Source organism: Lolium perenne, chromosome 6 (assembly GCF_019359855.2).
Source record: "Lolium perenne isolate Kyuss_39 chromosome 6, Kyuss_2.0, whole genome shotgun sequence".
Classification (NCBI taxonomy): Eukaryota; Viridiplantae; Streptophyta; class Magnoliopsida; order Poales; family Poaceae; genus Lolium; species Lolium perenne.
The window spans coordinates 257090410-257110391 of record NC_067249.2 but is presented as its reverse complement, the minus strand read 5'-3'; the positions used below and the strand labels follow the sequence as shown (position 1 = coordinate 257110391).

Here is a 19982-nt window from a genome sequence, read left to right as displayed (position 1 = left end):
CTTTGGGACGAATGGGAGATCCACTGCTTGATACTTCTAAGCTTTGGACTACAAGTCTTTCTCTTCTTCGCGTCTGGCCTACGGAGGCACAATGAATCACGCACCCTTAGGTTACTCCTATGGCTGGCCTACTTGTCTGCCGACGCTGTGGCCATTTTTGTCCTCGGGCATCTTGCACTCCATGCCAATGGAGCACACCACCAGCTCCTTTTCTTTTGGGCACCGTTTGTGCTCCTCCACTTAGGTGGGCAGGATACCATGACTGCCTTCTCCATGCAGGACAATGAGCTATGGACACGCCACCTGCTGGGATTGCTCACCCAAGTAGCTGCAGCTGTCTATGTCGTCTCCAAGATATCTTGGCCGGATAGGCGGCTCCGGGCAGCCATGCTGCTCATGTTCTCCTCTGGTTGCTTCAAGTATGTTGAGCGTACCTGGTGCCTTTACAAAGCCAGCCCAACAAGTTTAAGGGAATCTTCGTTGGCTTTCTTGCGCACAATCGTCGGGAGTTTGGCTAGTCGAGGGGGTCGTTACAGAAAGGGATATATATTGGATGAAAGATTTAGTGACATGCTTGATGATGGGAGGCTGAAGTATGCTCATGCATTTGAGCAGGCCTCCTCTAGTGCGATTACCCTAGTATCAGATACTCCAATCAATGACACACTTAGTGTTGAAGCTTCACAAGGCCTCGTCGTTCAGAAACTCCAAACATTGAAATCCAACAAGGACCGATACAGGGTCTACAATTACATCAATACACGACTCATCCTCGTTTACGAACGCCTCTACACCAAGGCCCTAGTTCGTCTTATTTCTATGCAGAGACTCGACATGACCGACATTTTCGGTAGTTGCGAAGCTCTTGCGGAGTGCAATTTTTGTTTTTGCTATTTTCTTATATGTAACATTCTCCTTTGGATTGCTTTCTTAGTTTACGCCTTGATCTTTCTCTTCCCATTCCTTTCAACCTTGGTAGCGCTGATGCTCTTCAAGGTTGTTGAAAAGGGTGAACTCTATAGCCGAGCTGATGTGACCGTGTCCTACATCTTGCTCATAGGGGCCTTAGTCTTGGAGGTGGCATCCCTCTTCATCTCCATTCAATCTTATGTATCCGGCATGCATGCAATTCACCGTGCAACCAAACAATGGTCTGAAATGCTAGGTCAATACAACATGATCAAAAGTTTCGACAGAGTGCACGAAAACAATGGTCCAAAAGGCATCACGTCATTTGTGCCCCGATGGATTGGCAAACATATAGATGACAAGACATCACACATTTCCATTTCGGAAGATCTCAAGAAATTTGTCCTTGACAAATTGTTAGACTTTGGAACTAGGGAAGAAGACTGGAACTTTGCTAGCATGCGTGGTCAGTTGGCACTTCGGAATTGGACTACTAGTCATGAAGATTCAGGTATTGTAAGGTCGGACTCTAATTTGCATCAGAGCATCAATGATGTGGATTTCCCAACAAGTGTGTTGATCTGGCATAAAGCAACCGACATGTTATACTACCAAGAAGACATAAACAACATTTCTGATCACAAAATGAAGAAGATGAGCAGAGAGCTATCAAATTATATCATGTATCTTGTCTTCAAGTGTGGTGCGATGCTTACAACCAACACGGAGTTGAAACACAACATAACTCGTGAGAGTATAGAACGTATTTTCGGAGTGCGTAATTCTATACTTGAAAAGGAAGCTGTCATGTTGGTGTTTGAATTTCACCAAGGATTACATCGTCGTTCTTACGGTGCCAGCCACGGAGATAGCCAACCGGAAGCTCAAATGCAGCTTTTGGAGAACACAATGAAAAGTGTGTTGCCTCGTGCATATGGCGTGGCCCAGGAGCTCATTGACATCCATAAAGAAGCTGCCTGTTGGGACCTTGTTGCTGCGGTGTGGGTGGAGATACTTTACTATATCGCACCCCGTTGCGGAGGTGCTTTCCACTCCCAGCATCTTGCCAGTGGTGGGGAGTTTATTACACATGTACTCCTCCTCATGCAACTATTAGGCCCTTTCCTACCCCCTCCAAGTTCATAGCTTTTATGTCAAAATGATTATTACATATGTATCTCATAAGTTGTCAAATTTCATGTAGATTTTTTACAACGGAAAAGATGCAGAATAATAAATGTATGAATTTGTAAACCATGTGATGATTGAAAAGATAGGAAACATGATACCATTGATCCGGATTACGGATTTTAGTACTTGAATCTTGTTTCCTAGAGATCTAGGTTTACTGAATCCACGTGAAGATTGCTTTTAATGTAAGATCACTCGAACACGGCTTTTCGTTTCTAACATATAACCCTTATTCATTTGAAAGAGAGGGGGTATCAAATAATCAGGGGATACACGTTCGAATCTACATCTGCGCTTGGTCCTGCTCCTCTCCTAAATAGATCCGCTGCATCCAAATTCTAGCGCCTCCATCTCTGCCTCCTCCATAAATCGGTCCCCCTCCCCCCCCCCCCCCCCACCCCGGCCAGCCTCACCGGCATCAGGAGGGGTGGGGGACCTGATTTATGTGTGGAGTTTTTATAAAAGTAGTATTTTGTTGAGATTTGGTAGTCATCTTTTTTTGCACCTGCCTCAATAATGAAGATGACATTGTCTACAGTAAGTGATCTTCAGATCTTCGTCTGACAATCAGATCTCATTATTGACTTCATTGGTGGTGTTGGAAGACTAAAGTTTTCTAGGTATGAGCCTTCAAATCCTGCTTCTCTAGATCTATTTTGGATTTTTTTTCTCATGGTTGCCCTGAGGATGATTGTCCTCGCAATATTTGTCCCGGCTTCTACGTCCTCAATAATGGTGATTCGTACTCTCGGCTCTTCGGCGAGGTTGGCAAGACTATCCGTTTACTATGCCCCCTGGCATACTGGTGTTGGTACTCTTGCCGATTGTGATTGAGTACTATAATGGTTGCGCGCGTGCATGTAGCCTTGGCATTGTTCAAATTAAAATTATGAAAGAACTTTCATTGGTATTTACAGGTTTGTGGTTTGGTATTTTCTTTCACTTGCCTTCAGAAAAGTACAAGATTATGTCATGAAAGAAAAAAGAATTTAAAGACCTCGAAGATTAGCTTTTTAGACTTTATTTTTTAATTGTTAGAGATAGCTCGTATATGTCTATCACACTGTTCAAAAAATCGGCCGAGATACCGATTTATCGGTCGATTTATCGTGAATCGGGTGGTAACCGATAAGATTTCAGCATATCGGCCTATTTATTGCGGCACCGATATTTCGGCCGATTTTCTGTCTAAGAGACGATATTTCGTCCGATTTTCTCTCTGGTGACCGATATTTCGGCCGGTTGTCAGTGAAATTTCGCTGAAATTCGGTACGGCAGTTGATATTTTCGTCCTATGGTCTGTGCATTAGCTCAAATTTTCTATTTTTATTGATTCAAATGCAAAGAATCTCGGTAATACTTGTGCTCAATACTCCAATATTATTTTTACATATCATATATTAGAAAATTTAGTGCTGAAAATTAGGATTTACAAAAAATTAAGCCGATAAATGGGCGACCGATAAAATCGATTAATCGGTGGATAAACGATTAATCTCCATTTTGAGGCTGACCGATAAGTTAAGTTTAACGATTTCTTGAACATTGGTCTATCATGTACTATTTACTACTTTAAATATATGTGGTATTGATCTGAAAAAATAATCAGGGGATACGCCATGACCAGTGGCTGAGAGTTAGTAAATTAATAGGCTTAGTCGTTCCCAAAAGACTAGGTTACGTGGAGATGTGTAGTTAAACAGACCCCTCACTCTGAATTGCAGTGTACTCCGGGGTGGACTGACCCCTCATTCGAACTGGATCCATACGAATACCTCTCGCTGCGAATTAATTAATATTGTAAGAGCGCATGCGTTCGCACGGTGGATTGCGAGAGAGAATATGCGTTTAGAGATTTAAGCCAGCTGTGTAGAGGGAAACTTAAAAAGGGAGGCGCAAAATCTCCATACGAATTAGTTTGTACTCTAGGTTGCGCAAAAATGAAAAATCTAATAAACTTTAATGTTTTCTTTGTGAAGTACAGACGCAAACGCTTACATGCTACTAACGTACATACATTCACCCATGAACGCACGAACACACTATTCCTACGAGCATTTCCAAGAGACAGAGTGGACGAAACTGGTCTAACGGATCTTTAGATTGACGGAGTTACCACAGACGCCTCGCTATATCGACGGAAACGTCGCCTCCAACTAAAAAATATCCCGTCTTTATAAAATCATAAAGTGTCAAACCAGGAATTTAAACTCTGATGAGTTGGGGGTGCCACTACCCTCTTAACCACCCAACCAGAGTTTGGTTCTCAACAAACTTCAATGACTAGTGCATGTTTCAACGCTACATAATTTTCCAGATTGTTATTTTCGTGTAGCTTAGAATATACAGTAATATATATATTAAAATTTTACACCTTTGTAGAATAGATCATTGCTACCTCTACCATTGTATTCTCAATTTTATTAAAACTTAAAAATGATGTTTTCAATATTTGGAAATAAAGTGCTATGTGTCACTCGCGTTCGTTGTAGCGTGTAAATTTGTGTGCCACAGCGTGAACGCCTGCTAGCTCAACACCATGGTGACAATGTCGAACGTGTCAGCACCAGGGCGTCAGCACTAGGCGCTCTAAGAGAGTATGCACTTGAGTTCCAGAACTTTGAATCTGTCAACACAGCAGTAACTGAGAAGGTATCCTGGAAAATGCGGCAGTGGTCATATTTTTCTTTGGATTTATTTGCCAAGTGGACGGACTTGTGTTCCGCCCCTATATGAACCCAAGGCTGCTAGAACGCTTCCAACGTAGCAGCAATAACAACAACAACAACACCAACAACCTCACTTCTCTCCACGAACAGAATACTGAAGTCCAGTAAGTAGTGTGTGTGACATAGCCATCTCCGATGGGCCTGCCGAAGATGGTACCCGGGGTTTACTGAAGGCCCACGACTCGATGAATATGAAGATTCGGAAGCCCAAGTTAGTATTAAGGAAAGCTAGAGTTGTATTACGAAAAACATACTTGTAATCTTACGGGATGAGTTAGAAACTTTCCCGGACTCTGTAACCTGTGTATTGTGAATCCCTCGACTCCATCTCCTATATAAGGGGGAGTCGAGGGACAAAGAAAGGATCGATTCATTGTCTCACGCAACCCTAGTTTTCACATCGTCGAGTACTTTTCGGCTGAAACCTTCGAGATCTACTTGCCCTCTACTTCCGCTAAAACCCTAGTCTACAATCTGTAGGCATTGATAAGTTAATCCCTTGTCAATTGGCGCCGTCTGTGGGAATTGGAGGTGTCAGGGATCTGATCTCGATGGCACGTTCAAAATCGTCGACTTCGTCAACTGCAAGCAACGCGATGGACAGAGGTAAACAGATCGAAACTGGTCCAATTGATTTTGTTTCTCACCCACCCTCCCGTTTGGATGCATACGCGTATCTGGAGGAGCCCATGGAGATGATGTTCGGAAAGTTCCACTTCTGCATCGAGAAAGAAGGAGCGTATCGTCTCGAAATTCCGATCTCGTCGGGATTATCAGCGGTCGATCCCGATTTTTTGAGTTCTGCATCGTCAATCGAGTCAGGCGACGAGGAAACTTCGTCGCCACGCTTCATCAGTACTGTGGCAAGCGAAAAACTCGCCAAGATCTTCAGCGACATGTCTTTCGAGTCATCTGCGGACTCCGATATAAGCGATGACCCGAGCAACATAGACAGCTTCAACTTCATCGACAGATCCAATGTTGTGGGGAAGGTCTTCACCACTCTCTATGATGGTGTCACCAAACCTGAAAAAGTTCAGAATCCAAAATATCATCAGATCTATGCCATTGGAGAAACAAGTCGCCCACAGGAGGAGACGTCAGAGAATTTCGACGATGCGGGAAATCCCTATGTCGACCCTGCAGATCTCACTCGAGGTTTAGGAACAAAATATGTTGGGCCTGGAGCGCGGCAGATGATACAATTTCCGCAGGCAGTATGGGATAGAGTTGCGAGAGCCATTGATGGCACAGAACCAATGACTGTAACGGCGACACCTGAGGAGTTACAAGCATATCAATATAGGCTTGCACGTATCAGGCGGGAGCTCGAGAAACAAAAAAACGAGTTGGACAGGAGGCAGGAAGCGGCTTCCGCGTCAAGCAGGGGAAGGGCGGATTTGAGTCGACAATCTGGCACTTCGGGAGATAGTCACAGAGCAGCTCGAAATAGAGCAAGATCGCGGCTGCAGAATATACCTGAGGCAGATAGGGAGAATCTGGTTCAAAACCTCGACATGTCCTTTATGTCGATAGACACGAGGGGGAACATTATCCCTAAGACACCAGAAGCTGGGTACATGGCGACGCAGGCTTTCATCCTCGCATCCAAGCCACCTCCCGGAGATCCAAGAGAAGCATTGTACAATATGGCCATGGCAGGAGTCGGAGCCATGGGAACGGCGTTTATAAATTCGCCTCCCGAAGGATCAGCAAGGCAAAATAGTCCACGACCTACTGCAGCAGCACCAGGTCCCGAGAGAACAAGTGGGGCAAGAGATACAGCAATTCAAGCACGGGTAGACAGAGCACGACAAAATAGAAGGGAACATCGGCATTCCCCAGAGATAGATGACGAGGATATGTGTGGGCTACCGTGCTTTACAAGGAGGGTCCGGAAAACCCGGGTCCCTTCAGGGTTTAAGTTACCCGATAATTTCAAAAAATTTGATGGCCTGCAAGATCCCGAGGATTGGCTAGTCGATTACCTCGAGACGGTGAAGCTGATAGGTGGAACCAGAGCAACAGCCATGCAGAGTATTCAAGTACACCTGAGTGGAGCCGCAAGATCTTGGATAAAGAAGCTTCCTCCAGGTTCCATCGACAGCTGGGACAGTTTTGAGTATGTATTCGTCAAGAATTTCCGATCCACCTGCAAAAAACCCGCATCACTAGAAGAGTTGAGATCGTGTCGACAAAAGCATGATGAATCAATGAGAAAGTACATCCAGAGGTGGAACATCATTAAAAATTCGGCAGAGAACATATCTGACGAGAGAGCAATAGATGCGTTCGTAGCAGGAATTCGACGAGGAGATTTTGTCGAAGACTTGGGGAGAACTAACCCAAGGACAGTGTCAGCATTGATGGAGATAGCAAACAGATGGGCAGATGGAGAAGATGCTGTCCACAATAAGCGACACAGGTCACCGGAGGAGGACCGTAGTCGAAATTTTCAAAATAGACGACGATTCCCTCGGCAATTCTCGAGTTATGATGCTCCTGACCAAATATCGGCTGGTTTTCGGGGAAGTACTGGAGGAAACAATAGAGATGAATATCAAAGGAGTAACGAGCAGCGAGGCGACAATAGAGATGACTCTCGGAATAACAGACAAAATAGTGGACCAAGGTTTCAGAGACCTTTTGTATCTCCTGAGGATATGATGAACGGGCCATGTCAGATGCATTTCTATGTCGACAATAATGGGAAGAGGCAGTCAGGACATCTACAGAAGGACTGTCGAAATTTTCAAGCAATGTTGAGGTTTGCAGGGCAAGCCAATGCTCAAGCAACAAATAGAAACCCCCAGGGGCCCAGGAGTGAGATCCACCTGCCACCTCCTCCCGCAATTACGGACGAAAATCGACACCAGCTCAGAATAGCGGCAGCACCACACCCACCTCCATATGTCGACCCCAATTCCAACGGCGTGGTCTCGATGATTCAGAAAGCTAGGCCGTCTAACAGGGCTCAGAAAGTAATCTCGCGACAAGTGTTCATGGCAGAGAAGATGCCTCCACCAACGATTGAGTACCTAAATTGGTCGGGACAGGACATCGGCTTCACAATAGCGGATCACCCGCAGCAAGTTCCTCGACCAGGGCAGTCAGCACTTATCTTACCAGCAGTGATCGCAGGATTCGACGTATCTCGAGTATTCATAGATGGAGGCAGCAGTCTAAACCTTATGTACGCAGATACACTAAGGAAGATGAACATATCTCTAGCAAATCTGAAACCAACTGATACACGTTTTCATGGTATCATGCCAGAGAAGCCAAGTTATCCGTTGGGGAAGATCAATCTCGACGTTCAGTTTGGGACCCGAGAAAACTACATGATAGAAAAGCTGGAGTTTGAAGTCGTGGATTTACCGTCGCAGTATCACGCCCTGTTGGGACGACCAGCATATGCCAGGTTTATGGCGGTACCACACTACACGTACCTGTTGTGGAGGCTACCTGGACCTAATGGACCAATTACAGTCAAAGGAAGTTTCGCGTTAGCTGATAAATGCGACAAGCATTTTCATCGACTGTCAGAAACTTTCGGGATGTAAGCAGAATACATGGCGTCAAGGCTCACAACTGATTATGATGTGTTGCCAGATGTAGGAAGGCCTCTCAGGGAGCCAACCTTTAATACCACGAAAGATTCCAAGGAGGTGCAGGTTCACCCGACAGATCCAAAGAAAACGACGTCCATTGCAACAAACATGGACCTCGCATAGGAAAGCGCGCTCGTCGAGTTCCTCCGTGAGCACTGGAAAATCTTCGCATGGTGTCCAGCTGACATGCCAGGAGTACCCAGGGAACTTGCCGAGCACCACCTAAACTTGGATCCAATAGCGAGACCAATTAAATAACCTTTGCGGCGTTTTTCGGAACCAACCCGTAAAGCTATGCTGTCAGAGATTGATCGACTCAGAGAAGCTAGTTTTATCAAAGAACTACATACAGAGGCCACGTGGGTAGCTAACCCAGTGCGGGTCCCGAAGAAAAACACGAAAGTCCATCGCATGTGTGTCGACTTTACGTTTCTCAATAAACATTGTCCAAAGGATCACTTTCCCCTCCCAAGGATCGATCAAATCATCGACTCCACGACAGGATGTGAACGTCTTTCCTTCCTGGACGCATATTCTGGTTATAACCAGATTAGATTAAAAGAAGAAGATGAGGTCAAGACAGCGTTCATTACACCTTATGGCGTGTTTTGCTACAAAACAATGCCTTTTGGTCTGAAAAACGCGGGAGCAACATATCAGCGGATGATGCAAAAGTGCTTGGCAACACAGATTGGAAAAAACATACAAGTATACATTGACGATGTCGTTATAACATCAAAAAAGGGGTCAACATTGATCGAGGATTTAAAAGAAACCTTCGACAATCTCGATAAGTTTTGCCTCAAGTTAAACCCGACGAAGTGTTCTTTCGGCGTCCCTGCGGGAGAACTTCTCGGGTTCCTAGTCTCAGGAAGAGGGATTGAAGCCAATCCAGAGAAAATTCAAGCTATCGTAATAATGAGGAAGCCAACAAAGTTAAAAGAAATACAACAGCTGACTGGGCGAGTCGCAGCTTTAAGCAGATTCGTTGCCAGACTAGGAGAAAAAGCGTTACCGTTCTACGCTCTCATCAAGCAAGGAGAGAAATTCCAGTGGAACGAAGAGGCCGACAGAGCTTTCGAGGATCTCAAACGCACAATTTCGACACCACCAATCTTGGTGGCGCCCAAGGAGAAGGAACCCCTCTTGTTATACATTGCAGCCACGCCTCAGGTGGTCAGCACAGCACTTGTAGTCGAAAGAGAAGAAGAAGGAAAACTCCATGGAGTACAGATGCCAGTATACTTCATCAGCGAAGTTTTATCTCCCTCAAAACAGCGGTATCCGCAGTACCAAAAGCTATCATATGGAGTGTTTACAACCGCAAGAAAATTGCGGCACTATTTTTCGGCACACCCGATAATAGTGGTCAATGAGGCACCTTTATCCAATATACTAAACAATCCAGAAGCTACGGGTCGTGTCTCCCTTTGGGGAATAGAGCTTTCCCCTCGGGACATCACGTACGAAAAAAGAAAAGCAATAAAGTCGCAAATTCTACCAGACTTCATCGCAGAGTGGATGGAGTTACAAAGTACGGGACCCCCGGATTTATCGAGAACCTGGACTATGAATTTCGACGGGTCCAAGAGATTAGAGGGAGCTGGAGCAGGCGTCATACTAATATCACCTGAAGGCGACAAACTAAAGTATGTCTTACGAATGACGTTTCCAAACGCATCTAATAATGAGGCAGAGTACGAAGCCCTCATACACGGGATGAAGATGACGAAGGCTTGTGGTGCAACTCGATTAAAAATCTTTGGCGACTCACAGTTGGTGGCTCAGCAAGTCATAAATCAATGTGATGCAGCCAACGATAGCATGATAGCATACAAGGAAGTTTACAATGAGCTAGAGAAGCTGTTTGATGGGTGCGAGGTAAATCACATCAGCAGGCTAAGCAATGATGAAGCCGACGTTCTTGCAAATATTGGGTCGCAGTGTCTCGCGATTCCATCAGGCGTATTCTGGGAAGAGATAGCCGAGAGATCTACAAAGTCGAAAAAACCAAAGAAGAAGGAGAAGGATGAGAAACCCTCGGGGGCTATAAAAGCGGCACTGGAAGAAGAGGAGGAACAGGACCTAGTAATGATGGTACAAATTCCATGGATGCAAGCATACATATCATACATCCTAAGGAAACAAATACCCGACGATCCAGTTGAAGCAAGGCGAGTTATTAGGCGTTCTAAAGCCTTTACTGTCGTCAAAGGGGAGTTATACAAGCGAACTATTTCGGGAGTGTTACAAAGGTGCGTCACACCCGAAGAAGGAAGGATAATTTTGAAGGATGTACACGAAGGAATATGTGGTCATCATGCAAGCAGTCGAGCTATAGCAGCCAAGGTTTTCAGAGCAGGATTTTATTGGTTGACAGCAATAGAGGACGCGAAAGAAATAGTTCGTACTTGCGACGCGTGTCAGAGATTTGCCGCAAAACCTCATTCTCCGGCAGCAGAGTTGATGCCAATACCGATGTCTTGGCCCTTTGCTCAGTGGGGTCTCGATATGGTGGGAAAATTACACAAGGCTTCACCAGGAGGATACGAGTATATGCTCGTCGCTGTCGACAAATTCACTAAGTGGATAGAAGCAAAGCCGATAAATTCACCAGACGGAGCGTCGGCAATCAAATTCGTGAAAAGTATCGTTTTTCGGTTTGGAGTACCTCATAGCATCGTCACAGACAATGGTAGTAACTTCACATCAAAGGAATTCAAGGCATATTGTGCAGAGGTAGGTATCAAACTACACTTTGCATCAGTTGCGCACCCGCAAACCAATGGTCAAGTCGAAAAAGCCAATGGAATTATCTGCAATGGTATCAAGAAGCGTTTGCTAGCACCATTGGAAAAAGCTCGACATACCTGGCCTGAAGAGTTGCCCAGTGTGTTATGGAGTATTCGGACAACACCAAATACGGCGACACAGGAAACCCCGTTTTTTCTGGTCCATGGAGCTGAAGCAGTATTGCCGATAGAAATAGAGCATGATTCTCCAAGAGTTACAGAGTACGATGAAGAGGCCTCAAGAAAAGCATTGGAGGATGATATCGATGCACTAGATGAAGCTCGAGACAAAGTGTTATCACGAGTCACTAAGTACCAGCAAGACCTGAAAAACTACCACAGTCGACGTTTGCGCCCGAGATCCTTTCAGGTCGGTGACTTAGTCCTTCGGCTCACTCAAAAAAGTCATGAAAAACTCGAGTCGCCATGGCTTGGCCCTTACATCATCACAGAAGTAATCGAAGGAGGAGCATACAGGATAAAGGACAAGAAGACAGGGGTTGCAGAGCCAAATCCCTGGAACGTGGCGCAACTCAGGCGGTTCTACGCTTAGAGTCGAAATATAGTCCTCATTTGTAAAAATACAATGTACTGAAACGCCCGCGAGCTTTCAGACGCACTCTTTTCCTTTTCAGGGCACCGAGTGGGGCTGGAAAGGTTTTTAATGAGGCGAGCTCGCGGTGCTGCAATATAGAAAAGATATTGGTGATATACATCTTCTTTATCGACGCGCTCGGGGGCTTGCACCTAGCAGCTACAACATACATATGAACTGCCGACAAAATAGAACTTGCAAAACAATAAATTTCGCTTTGGTGCAACACACCTCGCAAAACAATATAGACACACAGGAAGAAGCAATAAAAAGCTCGGGGGCTTGTTGAAACAAAAATAGTCCGAGATATTTGACAACATATATGTTCTTTACAATATACAGGCGTTCTTCGACAGAGAAAAAACAACAAAGAAATTCTTCAATCAGCATTTAGTATAGCGTCTATATTGATTCCCTCGTTATTTGCAGCACCAGTTCTATGTTCAGCATACCTACCCTTCACAAAGAATTCTGCATCCATCCGAAGCAGTTCGTCCATCATCTCTTCTGCTACAGGGCGCACAATGTCGTTGATTTTGTCAACGTTCCTCTTCCGCTTCGCCTGCTTGGCCAGACACTTGGTGACAATTTGAGTCAGATCTAACTTCGGGTAGTAGATCTGTATCATAATCATGGCGAATCTTGCCCCAGCTGCTAGCTGAGCCCGCACAAATTGATGAATACGAGGAGCATCTCGAAATTTCTCCATCAAAGCAGGAAGGGTGTCTGGGATTTTGTTGCGAGGAAACATGGTACTGTAGACTAAAGACAAAGTTTTCGTGCAGAAGTCGAGAAAATCGCGGACCTGATTCGCGCGATCTTGAAACCTGACTATTTGGCGAGTACGCTCAGGAGTGACCCAGAAATTGGAACCATGCTGACGAGCAAGCCTGACAAGCACATTGGTTCGGGCTTCAACACGCTGATCTTCGGCAGCAGTATCCAAAAAAGAACCTGTTTCACCGGAAACATCAGCAAGGAATAAAAGATAGTAAGGTTAAACTAACATATGACCAAATTTTGCGGAGCATACCCGTCATATCCAAGCTAGAGTCATTCATCAGTTCAAGCATATGATTCTCTCGGCGCGTAGCTTCGGCAGCCTCAGCAACGGCAGTTTCCTTCAATGCTATGGCTTCTTGAGCTTGTCGAACAGCTCGTTTTTCATTCTCAGATGATCTTCGAGACTGTTCCATGATCACGAGAGTTTGTTTTTTCATCGACTGCAGTTGTTGACGGAGTTCGCCCAAGTCTTCATTCTGTGCAGCACTCGAAGAACCTCCAATATACTCGACAGCGGAAGACCTTTTAGAGCAAGACGCAGCAGGCAAGGCAGCCGAGGAATGAGGCCCAGTGGTATAGTTGTCAAAAATCAACTGGAGAGAAAATACTTCGATATCAATACCTCGGCAACATAGCTTTTTCATTAATAAGGTCAGATATTTACATGGCTATTACAAAAGGTTCCTATTGAACTACTGGGGTAGTTATCGCCAAAGCTACTTTGGCGACAGCATTAAAAGAGAAGCAAAACAAAAGAGAGACAAGGTGGTCTACTTGACCTCCGGCTTCGATGAACTAGGAGCTGGAGTTGGCTTGAATCCAAGGAAAGCAAGGATTTTCTTCGAGTTTGGCTTGGCAGCCTTAATCAAAGACTGCCATTTCTTCGTCTCCATATCCTTTACATCGCCAACTTTGGCCCAGTCGACATCCTGTTGGCTGTCAGCAACCAAAGCTATGGTGCCTTCAACACCAATCTTTAGGCCTTCTTGTCGAAGACTGGGTCCAAGATCTTCTTTGGATTTGAAGCACTTGGCGAGAGCAGTAAAAGCCTCGGGCTCTTCTTTCTTCCCGAAGAAGTAGGGAAAAAGCCGTGACAGAACTATTCTAGCGTCAGTAAGGCCTTGGCGTGCTTCATCTCCATGAATCTCAAGAAGGGAGAGCGCGTCAAGGAGACGATCACCTTCAGGATTTTCTAGATCATAATCTTGTTGCGTCCTCCCTAAGTGAGCAAAAGGAAGCTTGTTAAAGAAAAAGCGAGCCAGGAAGAATGTGATGACCCGAAAAAATAGCAAGGATTTGAGTACTTACTAACAAAACGTCGACTTTGCGATTCCAAGCGGGTAAGGATTTCATCTTCACGCGCAGACTGCTGAGCAATGTGGTCACTCAAAGAAGTTTCCGCGTCATCAAGTCTTTTTCGAAGATCTTTGACAGCGGCAGCATCTGATTCAGTTTTCTTGAGAGCTTTTTCGCTTTGCTCCAATTTAAGAGCAAGAGCATCAGCACGTTTGTTAGCTTCCGCAAGATTGGCTGGCAAAACAATTGACAATAAACAAGTGTCATGACAAAAAATGAAGGAGAGTTTATTTAGCAGGAGAAGCAGTAAAAATAGTACCTTCAAGCTTTTTAGCATGGTCACGATACCCGACGAATTGGGTACCGAGACGAATAAACTCCTTCATCAAAGGCTGCAAAAGAAAAGTAGAGAAAGAAAAATCAAAATAGGAATTGAAAAGTTCGACAGCAACAACTAAAAGAGAAGCAAAACTAGAGGGGAGTCAACAGCATTGAAAAATTCGGAACATAAAAGAAGAAGTGAACTTACATCATCCATTGAAGGAGTCGTGGAACTACCAATTGGCAAGGTAGGCTCCTTGGCTAGTTCAACCCTAGCCCTCTTTGGCGAAGGGGCACGGGGGCTTGCAATTGGAGTTGGATGCTCGATGTCTTGCTGAGGAGGCGAGGTTTCATCTCCATCAGGCTGAGCTTCAGAAACAACTAAAGTATGCGACGTACTCGTTCGAGCAGTCGCGTCAATAGGTGGATCTTCATCCTCGTCACCACTATAATAAAAAGGCGACAATATAAGAAACAACATAGACAAAATATCGAGAGCAAACAACAAAGAGCAGCAAGAACTTACGAGCTGACAAGGGCATCTTCGTAAGGGTTGAAAGTTGTCTTTTCCTCAGTAGGAACAACTTCTTCGGCAGGAGGTGCGCCGGCTTTGGAGGTGGCAGAATCGGCAACTTCGTACCTTTTTCTCTTGTTCCTTGGAGAAACAGCGGAAGGGAGGGAGTGTGTCGATGCGGTAGCCTCAGAATCGACTTCTCTTTCAGAAGAAGCCACGGATTTCTGAGAACCCGCGACTTCACTCTCAGGGCGAGAAGTACCCTGGTTGTCGTCGGTGACAACAGCCCGTTCTTCGACTTCTCCACCCTCAGGAAGAGGAGGGAGAGGTGACGCAGTTTTGTGATTCTGGACAAGGCAGAAAAAGTATCGACAGGAATTTGTGTCAATAACAGCAGTCGAAGAAATAGCAGTACGAAAATGAGAAAAAAAGAGTGAGCGAACAAACAGACGATGAAAAATATATTACCTGCGGGAGCGCGTTGGTGGCGCTATATGGTGTCACACGGCAAGATGACGGGACGGTGTCTTTCTTGCTAAGCGACGAGATTTTTCGGACAAGTTTTTCTAAGTCCTTGACCGATAAATCTATCGACAGGCGATCCACATCCTTGTCGCCAGCATACATCCAAAGGGGATTTTTACGAGCCTGCAGAGGCTGCACCCTAATCCTAAGGAAATAAGCTGTGATTTGAATACCCGACAGTTCCTTGCCGCGGGTATTTTCAAGCTCGTGGATGCGTGTCATCAGCGCCTCTGTCGCCGCTTTTTCTTCGTCAGTGGCTTCAGCATCCCAGGATCGGCGGCGACAGATTTTTTCGGTACCATCAAAAGGGGGAATGTTGTATTCCGCCGAGTCGAGACTTTCCTCGTGGATATACAGCCATTTTTTGCGCCACCCTTGAACTGAGTCAGGGAATTTGACATCGAAATACTCGACATCAGGGCGGACGCAGATAACAACGCCGCCTATGTTATAGGCAACATTGGGAGAGCCATTACGGCGAAGGAGGAAAATGCGCTTCCATAAAGCCTAGTTAGGTTGGACTCCAAGGAAAGATTCGCAAAGAGTGATGAAGATCGAGATGTGGAGGATGGAGTTGGGAGTAAGGTGGTGAAGTTGCAATCCATAAACAAAAAGCAACCCACACAGAAAATCGTGAATAGGGGAAGAAAGACCGCGGATGAGGTGGTCAACGAAACTGACCCGGTACTCGATCGGCGGAGATGGATAGCTCTCCTCACTGGGGAAGCGCAGTGAATCTTTCTTCTTGCTGATCCCGAGCTTCTTCAGCAAGTTGATATCTTGAGCGGAGATTTTGGATCTCTCCCACTCCAGATCTTCCGCTGCCATCCTCGATTCAGGAGTGTTGTGGCGAGTGAGTCGCGCGCGCGGCGGCATCAACAATAGCGAAGGCGAAAAGTGCGAGTGTGGCTGAGCTCAGGAGGTGTTCGGTGCAATGGGGATTTTTGCAGAAGGAGAGCAGAGGTGCGGCGCAGGCGAAAGTATGAACGGAGGAAGAAGAAGACCTTTATAGAGAATCAGGCGAAGCGACGCACCGTTGGATGGAGTAATTTCGCGGTGGATGCTGTACCCTTGGCTAAGGGGTAAAAAAGTATTTTGACTGTGAGAGAACGTAACAGGCTCTACAGTAATTGCGCCAGGAAAAGCGGAGGACGTGTGTCCCCCACTTGCATGACGTGTCAAATTAATGAGGGTTCTGGGCCCTCAAGACAGAGAGAGAGCAGTACTCGCGTCTTCCCGATACAGTGGTCGTGGCTATCGTCAGCAGTGATGTCACCTTGACTAAAGGGAAAATTTCGGCTGTGAAGACTAAAAGAAATTGGCGGCAGGGAAAAATTATCAATTATTTCGAGAGCATTTGATCAAATACAAGTTTTTGCCCAAATCCTCAAGGGCTACTTTAGAAAAAAGAAAAAGCTCAAGTATGACAAAATAGAAATGGCGAGAGCCTATGATCAAACGCAAGCATTTGTTCATAGCCTCGGGGGCTACTCCCATCGGGAGCGCTGGTCGCGCACCCGATAGACATAAAAAGCTCGAGAGAGATTGACAATATAGTGGCATAAGATGTTGAGCCTACAACCAAGCACTAGTCCTTGGCTGTAGCCTCGGGGGCTACTCCCATCGGGAACGCTGTTCGCGTGCCCGATGAAATTATAAAAAAATATATAGAGAGAAAGAAGAAGTGAGCATATTTCGAGTTATACAAATAACTCGAAACATACTCCCATCGGGAGGACAATATAAGTCATCCGTTGACTCAATAAAATGTGCTATTCCAACAGCCGAAAAAGCACTCGACAATATATTCTCAGAGCGCCAAAGTTGCGAACAGTCTCTGAATGCCGCAAAACTCTGCGAAGGTAAGACCCCAGATCCGTTCTGAGCGGCGTGGCGCCGTCTCTGACGTCGGTTTGCTACTTTTTTCCGTATCAACAGATACGAAGAAAAATCCTAACGGACGCGTTAGGTACCCGATAAAACATGACTGGGACTCGACAGAATGGTAAGACCTTAAGCGGCACATGTCGAAGTTTACACCAGTATCCCGAGATCATGTCCAGGGACGTGATCTTGAAGTAGGTTTTTGCGGATTGGCACTAGAGTAGTTAACTAGTACCTGATCCGTCAGATGAACTAGCCCCAACTACCATTATCCCTGTACAATATATAATTACGTATCCAAAGATATGTGATAAATTTGACAGTTATTGAATGACTATAAAGTTGGAGATTTTCCCTGATTCTTCGATTTAAGCAAAATCTCGGGGGCTACTGACATAGGCATCCCCGATGGGCCTGCCGAAGATGGTACCCGGGGTTTACTGAAGGCCCACGACTCGATGAATATGAAGATTTGGAAGCCCAAGTTAGTATTAAGGAAAGCTAGAGTTGTATTACGAAAAACATACTTTTAATCTTACGGGATGAGTTAGAAACCTTCCCGGACTCTGTAACCTGTATATTGTGAATCCCTCGACTCCATCTCCTATATAAGGGGGAGTCGAGGGACAAAGAAAGGATCGATTCATTGTCTCACGCAACCCTAGTTTTCACATCGTCGAGTACTTTTTGGCTGAAACCTTCGAGATCTACTTGCCCTCTACTTCCGCTAAAACCCTAGTCTACAATCTGTAGGCATTGATAAGTTAGTCCCTTGTCAGTGTGCATGATGAAGTACCTATCAGTAATGCTACCCTACGTTCTCTTCATAGCTAGCCATCTTCTTCGCGTGGCGTACCGCTTCGGCGACGACCTTGCGCGCTGACCTCATGCACGTCGACAGCGGCCGTGGCTTCACCAAGCGCGAGCTGCTCAGCCGGATGGCCGCTCGCTCGATAGCGCGCGCGTCCAGCCTCGGCGCCAGTGCTCAGGCAGCGAAAGCGCCTGTGGCCCGCGGCACCACCGGCAAAGAGGATGTCAATTCCGAATACCTCATCCACTTGGGCATCGGCACTCCGAGCCCGCAGGCCGTGGCGCTGGTGCTAGACACCGGCAGCGACCTTATGTGGACACAGTGCGCTTGCTTGTCAGCCTCGACCTGCTTTCCGCAGCCGCTCCCGGTATTCCACCCCTCCGCTTCCCGCACCTTTGGTACCGTGTCATGCACCGACCCTATCTGCGGCTTCGGGTGCGGCGTGAACGACAACCTGTGCCGCTACCGCTACTCCTATGGCGACAAATCGTTCACGAGAGGAACCATCGTCGAGGACACCTTCGCCTTCAGCGGCGCCGCCGTGCCCAGCCTCCGTTTTGGCTGTGGCATGAACAACAGCCTCACGGCGAGGAAGGCGACCGGCATCGCCGGCTTCGGCCGCGGCCCCCTGTCGCTGCCATCGCAGCTCAACGTCAACGTCTTCTCCTATTGCTTCACCACCATAGTAGAGCCCGGGAGCAGCCCGGTGTTCCTGGGCACGCCAGACAGCCTCGGTGCCAACACCCAATCCACCCCGTTCGCGCCAACCCCTACTCCTCGGGGCACCCCGTCCTTCTACTACCTTTCGCTCCAAGGTGTCTCTGTCGGCAAGACTCTGGTGCCTGTGTCCGGCGGCTCGGGCGGGCAGATCATTGACTCCGGCACGAGCATCACCATGTTCCCGCCGGCCGTGTTCCAGAGCATCCGGGCGGCTTTCGTGTTGTAGGTGCCTCTGCCCATCTCCGACGTCTCGCCCTTCACCGGCATGTTGTGCTTCTCAACGGCGCAGGCAGCTGACCCGAAGAATATGCCCGTGCCGAAGCTCATCCTCCATCTGGAGGGCGCCGACTGGGACATTCCCAGAGAGAACTACGTGCTGGAGGTCCAGGAGGACAAAGGCACTCTACTATACATGGTGATACTTCCGACACACGGCCAGGACTTGACGATCATAGGGAACTTCCAGCAGCAGAACACGCACATCGTCTACGACCTGCATGCCAATAAGATGAACTTCGAGCCCGCGAGCTGCGACCAGCTCTGAGTTAACTGTGGCTGAAAGTGTGCGCGTGCATGCGCAAGTGTTCGCTTCTAGCTTTCTATGTAAAAACAAGCACAATACCTCTGTTCGAAATAAGTGACTAATCTTTGTTTTGATATGGATTTATCTTCACACTGAAATGCATCTAGATACATATGTATCTAGATAGAGTCGAGTCACTTTTATCCGAACCGAGGAAGTACCTAATCCGATCTCAGCTTTTGCCATCACAACATATCATGAGATGTTTCGGGTATAACAAATTTTCTCTTGCAATATTTTCCCTGGTCAATAAAAATCTCATAAAAATTACAAACATTTCAAATGCGCCCATAGGAAAAAAGATAAACATATGCAACAAAACCCACAATTGTTTGCAACAAAATATTTAAAAAGTGTATCTCTATTTGCAACATCTCAAATATATCCATGTAGCAAAAAGCAATAACGTATGCAATGAATCTCATGGTTACAGAAAAATGTTGCAAAACTGTATCATTATTTGCAATAAAAAAAGGCAACACATCCAACATGCGTGCCTAACACAGACAACATCACAGAAATATGTTTGCAACATTAAAGAAACCCTTTTGCAGCATAAGCCTAGAAACCACTGTAGCATTTACTTGTGCTTACACAACACAAAACAATACACACGTATACAAACCCTTTGCAACGTAAGGAATTTCCACAAAGCACTAACTTCCATCATCACAGAGTTTGTTGTTCCTAACCTCGCGAATGACAAATCCGGCTCATG

General features: G+C 46.2%; 1 pseudogene; it reads left to right on the top strand.

Annotated features, from left to right (window-relative positions):
• Positions 1-258: 258 nt before the first annotated feature.
• Positions 259-19340, top strand: LOC127309791 (aspartic proteinase nepenthesin-1-like; annotated as a pseudogene).
• Positions 19341-19982: the final 642 nt, after the last annotated feature.